Genomic DNA, 6864 nt, shown 5'->3' on the forward strand with positions numbered 1-6864 from the left:
CTTGATGACCTTCATAGATTTGCTTCTTCAATGTTGGCGCCCGACGTGCATTCAGTCTAGGTCCATATGTGACACATGCTCTGTATCCTCTTGTTTGAAGCCCTGCATGTACATATATGATAATAGATAAGCTTGAGAAAAGCCAAGATTTACAGTGTTTGAGTTTAAGTGTAAATCACCTGAGCATTCTTTTAGTCCGTAATAGTCATGCATGGTCCACATTAGAATGCCTCTGATCAAAGCACTCCGTCGACCTGTGTGTCAGCTCATATCCACCACTTCTATGCCAATCCACAATTGTTGTAGCTCTTCCAATAGTGGACGAAGATACACATCCATATTCTTCACTTTATACCGCCCCGGCGCAATCAAGCTTAGCCATAGGTGCCCCTTCTTCGTAGTCAACCATGGGGGAATGTTGTAGTTGACGATGACAAGGGGACATACATTGTAAGATGTTGATCTTTGACCAAATGGATTTACGCGTATCAGCTTCACTTTTCATATCATCATAGATAAGCCTTTCTGAATCCATGATCGTCTCGATCATTTCATCGATCTCGGGCTCAAGCATTGCCTCATTGGGAATTTGGTCTGCATGATCATCCCCCGAGCTGTCAGAGGCTACATCTTGTGGCCTCACATATGCTGCTTGACCAAAGCGCCTGCGAACACGTCTATTGGGTCGCAAGATTGCTGCCTATTGGCTAGCGTCAGAGTCCGACAAGTTATAATTGGCAACAACTTGATCTATAATAGATGGAACGAGCTCGCCAAATTCACGAACGTGCTGCAAAGAAACACGTCTTGTCCGTCGCACAACATGCTTGAATTGATTACAAGGACATAAGATCCTTGTTGAGAGATAGGTGTTTTGGTTGGACGGCCCCACATCCTCGCCACTACTCATAATGAGGGTAAAACCCTTATAACCTTGACAAAAAATTTAATCTTCTATTGGCATTCTTCGTCTTTTCTCTCTCTCTCTCTCTCTCTCTCTCTCTCTCTCTCTTTGTTCACACTGTAAACTACCTCACATTCTCTAGTCATGTCCAATCCTCGCACACCTCAGTCTAGAGGTGTACGAGATCAGAACCACCGGGTTATAATCTCGTCTTTATTGGTCAATGCCTATATTTGTGGGTACAAGAAATCTACACACCCATGTCTACATGATAGTGCATGTAGTGGACAAAACCCCTTTGCCTCTTCTCTAGCTGTAGCATTTCACAACATCTTAACATCTTTTCACAATAGATATTTTCACCGTTCATCTAACTCTAATTTTTTTACTGTAATCTCGAAGGTAGACTCTAATATAAAAACTCAATCCAAAATCTAATCTTAAATCTAACCTAATTGAACATGTGGTGATTCGCTCCATTGAAGGGTAAAAGACATACCAATGGGCCTACTAGCTGCGTAGATGTGAATGGGCCTCACATATACAAATACTTCAATGCAAGAGTTTAATAATCTCACCTCTCCACCCCGTCAATCCATGACCCACTCCTCTCTTTCAAGCCAATCAGGTCTGGCATCTGTGCATCTGAGCTTTGATGCTTCATGTAGTCGCGCATGTGTCTCCTCATCCAAGCATCGTCAAATGTATTCTCTAGAGAGAGAACGGGAAACTCCCGATGCAGTATAACAATAAGATAATCCTTGGAGGCTTTATCTTGAGCCCTCCAAGAGACCATGACAGACTACAGTGTGTCAGAAAACCTCTCTACACAAATGTCGTATGCGGCCCATCACCTGCTTCCCCTCAAGGGTCATAATGATCTCATCGGACATACGATTGATGAGGTAGGCGTATCACTTTGGCATGTTCCTCCCGTGAACTATAGCAACCTTGTCTGGTGAATGCTCATCGTCCAGGCCTCTAGGCGACCCCGATGCAGTGTGCGGGTCACTCCTCGGCATCTCCGACGCAGTGGTCGGGACACCACTCTCAAACGCGTAGGCAGTATAATCCTTCGGTGTAGTGTGAGCAGTCTCACAAGCAGGGACACTCCTCGATGTGTCCTAGGGACTCTGCAACACATGAGCTCCAAGAATGACGTGCTCCTCGCCACAACAACCACCACCACTAGACCGTTGTGGAATCGCTGGTCCGCATGGTTTATCGAATATAAATTTAGATCTAATTTTATCTTAAACTCAAAATAAACCTAAATTTAATCTAATCTAACGTAAATCTAAATATAACACGCGTAAATAAACCTAACTCAAAATAAACCTAAATCTAATCTAACGTAAATCTAAATCTAACTTAATCTTAAATAATAAAAAAAGGAAAATGGTATAACCTTTCTATCACCCAAGTATGGTAGATTGGTTATGCCATTTCCCTCTTGAGTTCAACTCCTTGTCAACTAGATATTTAAGGTCTCTTGGGATAGTTTCCTACGACTTAAAAACTTTCTTCTTCACGGATGTGTGTTTGTCGGTGTGTGCATGTGCCAATAAAAAGAGGAAAATGGTATAACCTTTCTATCACCCAAGTGTGGTAGATTGGTTATGCCATTTCCCTCTTGAATAATAGGTCTTGAGTTCAACTCCTCGTCGACTAGATCTTTATGGTCTCTTGGGATAGTTTCCTACGACGTTAAAACTCTCTTCTTCTCGGGTGTGTGTGTGTGGGTGTGTGTGCGCGCCAATAAAAAAAGGAAAATGGTATAACCTTTCTATCATCCAAGTGTGGTAGATTGGTTATGCCATTTCCCTCTTGAATAACAGGTCTTGAGTTCAACTCCTCGTAGACTAGATCTTTAAGGTCTCTTGAGATAGTTTCCTACGATAGTAAAACTCTCTTCTTCTTCTTCTTCTCTCTCTCTCTCTCTCTCTCTCTCTTTGTTTTATATCTTTCTCTTTCTCTCTCTCTCTCTCTCAATGTGTGTGTGTGTATGCATTCTTTGTTTATGCATGTGTGTGTGTGTGTTTTTTGTTTATGCATGTGCTCTCTCTCTCTCTCTCTCTCTCTCTCTCTCTCTCTCAAAAACACAATGTGTGTGTGTGTGAGAGAGAGAGAGAGAGAGGCAGAGAGAGAGAAAGAGGGGAAGGGAACATGAGAGAGAGGAGATGGAAGGAGCATACCTGGCTCTCTTTCCTCTCCTCATGTGTGTGTGTGTGTGTGTGTGTGGAGAAGAAAGAGAGAGAGAGGGAGAGAGCGGGTTACCTTTGTTTGCTTGAGCATCAAAAACTCAGATATGAGATCTGAGTTTTTGAGCGCTCTCAGTTATTGTTTTACCCCTGTCAGCGTCCCTATAGGCGTCGCTATGAGCGTCGCTAGTTTACTTGTAACTTAGCGACACCGTGGGTTTTCTTTTTAGCGTCGCACTGCGAGCGTCGCTAATATGAAGTACCTCTTGTAGTGTTTGAGTGTAATAAATTTGGGCAATTTGCCAAGGATTGCCCCTTGAAGACTAACGTGAGTTACAGTCCTACAATGCATGATGACACTACAGGGGAGGACAGCCATGCCCTCATCAAGGAATCAACTTTGGAAGAGACTGTGATACAAACAAGGAGAAACAAAGTCACAAGTGGAAAGGAGGGAAAAGAGGCTATGATTTGTGACAAAGAGATCATCGTTGTGTAGAATAATGTTATGGAGATGAAAGGAGTCACACCGCAAACCCTTGAAGACCCATCCAATGAGAAGACTTTGGTCTTCGTCGCTTATAGTCCTAAGCTTTTCATAGTAGCAACAACATCTGCAATGCAAATCCTAGGGTTGAAGAGGGTCAATAGGGTCAAGACACTGACAAGAGAAACCATGACACTAGGGATGACTGTCACATTGAAAGGGAAAGGCTCCTCTCCACTCCATGATCTATTAAAGGGGGAACATGTGGCATCCAGACCCACAACCCCTTTGAATTACTTCTTGAAAAGAAGTCCTCCAACTTGGGAGAACCTCTAGATTCTCCTGGAGGTAGAACAACAATGTCTCGGTAAGAGGAAGACGTTGAGGAATTTGTTCCTCTCTCCCCACCGACACTACAAATGCTATCCTGGAATGTGAAAGGCATAAGAACAAAAGAGAAGCGAGAAAATATTTGGTAGTGCATGAAGAAGAGAAAAGATGTCAATTGTTGGTGTTTGCAAGAACACCATCTCAATGACTCAGTTCCTAGAAAGAAAACGCTTGGTGAATTTCTTTTTTTACCAAACAGCTCCTCATGGATTTAGTGGAGTGATGACAAGAGCTCACAAGGATTTTGAGACCAAAGTTGTTCTCAACACCTGTCCGATAGGGCTCTTGTGGTGTGTATCAAGGTACGTAACAACTTACTCACTATTGTCAACATCTACCTTCCCAATGATTCCAAAGGCAGGATGATGATACACAAGGCCCTTCAACTAGTCTTGTTGGGAGTGAGCATAAGAAATGGTCTTCCTTGAAGGAAAAATGGGCTCTTGTTGATGCATGGAAGACTTGCCCTTGGAAGGATGACATCGAGTTCACCTACCATTGTGTGCAACCTCTCAATCGGCCTCCAGACTTGACAAAATCTAGTTCTCGCACAATGGGGATTGTGTTCCTTCTTCATTACATATGCAAGTCCTCGTAAATGAAAATCTCTCTGACCACTTTTCCCTTCTTGGAACCTTAATGTTTCCTACAGACGATGTACATCAACCACCGAGTGCCAAGAAATTACTCATCACCTACCCAAATTTATTCAAAGACACTCACTTCAAGGCTATGGTGTTTAGGGTTGTGGAAGATTTGAGCCAAGACATCACTCTGGAAAGGTCTGATGTATGGAAGAAACTTAGTAAGAATATCCAAACTGCAATCAAGAGAGTAGGTCCTAAGCTAAAAAAGACTAACAACCAAGCAATTTCAGTCTGCAAATTTAGATTTGAGGAGATAGGCCTCAAGAAAATGCAAGGTACGACCTCCGACCAAGATCACACTGATTGGCTAAAGATCAAGCAGACATTGCATGAGAGGGAAATGGAGGAGACTAACCTCCTAAGGCTTCAAGACAAAGAGAGGCTCATTAAGATAGAGGAAGCTAATAAAAGCTCACTACTTAGATTGATCAAGGTAAGAACAAATCAGGCTACCATCTCTTCCTTGATCAATAACCAAGGAGTCCAGATTAACCATCCCAATCAAATGAGAAAAGTAATGCTCAAGCATCAGAGTCGATTCATTGGAAAGGAGGACTCTCCCTCTCCATTAACCAGAGAAGTCAGAACTAAATTTTTTTGACCATCCCAACATTGGTGGACTCTAACCAGGCAAGCTACTTGGAGAGACCCTTTACCTCGCAAGAATTCTTGAGTGCACTCAAAAAGCTAGGCAAAGAAAAATTTCAGGTTGGGATGGGATCACGGCCGAGTTTTGTCAAGAGTTTTGGGAGACCCTAGGCCCTTCTTTCTTGCATTCGGTCAACAGAGCCTTTACTAAAGGTGCAATCCGAATGAGGGGTAAAGAAAGTTTTAATTAAACTCATCCCCAATCAATTAGATTGCTCTCAACTCAAGCATTGGAGACCAATTATAATGATGACAATAGTTTACAAGGTGTTGTCCAAACTCATTGTTGAGAGGATGACCCCGGTGTTAGTAGATGTCATCTCTCCCCACCGGCATGGTTTTATTAAAGGAAGATCAATATATGGAAATATAATGGTGTATGACAGGATCACCTGGTCGTTTGTAAAAGAAACATTGCAAGCTTTTGGTTTCGGCCCTCGAATTTGTCAAGCAGTAAGTACTCTTGGGGAAGGAAGCTCCTCAAAGCTACTGTTCAACTCTAAACTAGTCAACAGCTTCGATGTCAAAGATCTATTTGACAAGGGTGCCTCTTTGGTTTGCAACCTGCACCCACCCACTTATTGCTATGATGGAACAAGCAGCTACAAAAGGTGAGATTAAAGGGCTTCAAACCCAAAATGGAAAATAATTTCTTATCAAAATGTTTGTTGATGATTTTCTTCTCTTTCTCCAAGTGAAGGGAGTTAACTTCACGGTAGACTTGCGATGTTGTGAAGAGAGTAACATATTTTGTCACTTGGGTATGCCTATCGGGGAATGGATTATCACAAAACTTCCTTTGACTAGGTTCAAGAAAAAATAAAAACTAAAATAAAACGTTGGTAGTTCATCTTGATCCCCTTCCACTGTAGAGCCACGATCATTGACACCTTTTCATCCCACATATAACCTTCACGTCACCATTCCTACAATTATCCCATAAATTTTGGAACTCCTTGTCACCAATCAAAGAGTTTATGTGGAGAGATAAGCTTTCTACTAGAAAACCTTGGAAGTGGGGTAAATGGGCGGCAATTACAAATCCAAAAGCTAAGGGAGGACTTGGCATCCATGACCCGGTCACTCATGATATAGCATTATGTGCCAAAATGTTTTACTCCCTTTCCAATTCTGAAGAGAGTTGGCTAGTGATAGCAAGGGAAATGGTAATGGCAACCCCCATGAGGTCTAAAGGAGGTTCATGGTCCAACTTGGACATCCAAAACATGCTTCTCCCCCCTTTTGGAGTTAGGGATCAAGTTGGAGGTTTTACTGGGAAATTTAGTGAACAATGTTGTAGAGCTACAAATTAACTCAAGTGGAATGAAGAGGTAAGATACTGCAAAGGTATTGCCCAACACTGGTCCCCGTGGGTTCCCATTGTGGATGACTTGGTTCTAAATAACCACTAGATTAAAATAGCCAGGAATCTTAAGAACAAGGGCTTTGTCAACTTGAACTTGTTCTAGGATTATCAGAAAGGTTATTGGAGCTCAATCGATCATCTGAAGCTCTCTATCAATCTATCACTCTAGGAGGAAATCCTCATTGGAAAACTACTTCAAAATATCTCAAACCTTACCCTTC

This window comes from Adiantum capillus-veneris, chromosome 27, assembly GCF_014529385.1.
Source record: "Adiantum capillus-veneris isolate H3 chromosome 27, ASM1452938v2, whole genome shotgun sequence".
In the NCBI taxonomy this organism is placed as follows: domain Eukaryota; kingdom Viridiplantae; phylum Streptophyta; class Polypodiopsida; order Polypodiales; family Pteridaceae; genus Adiantum; species Adiantum capillus-veneris.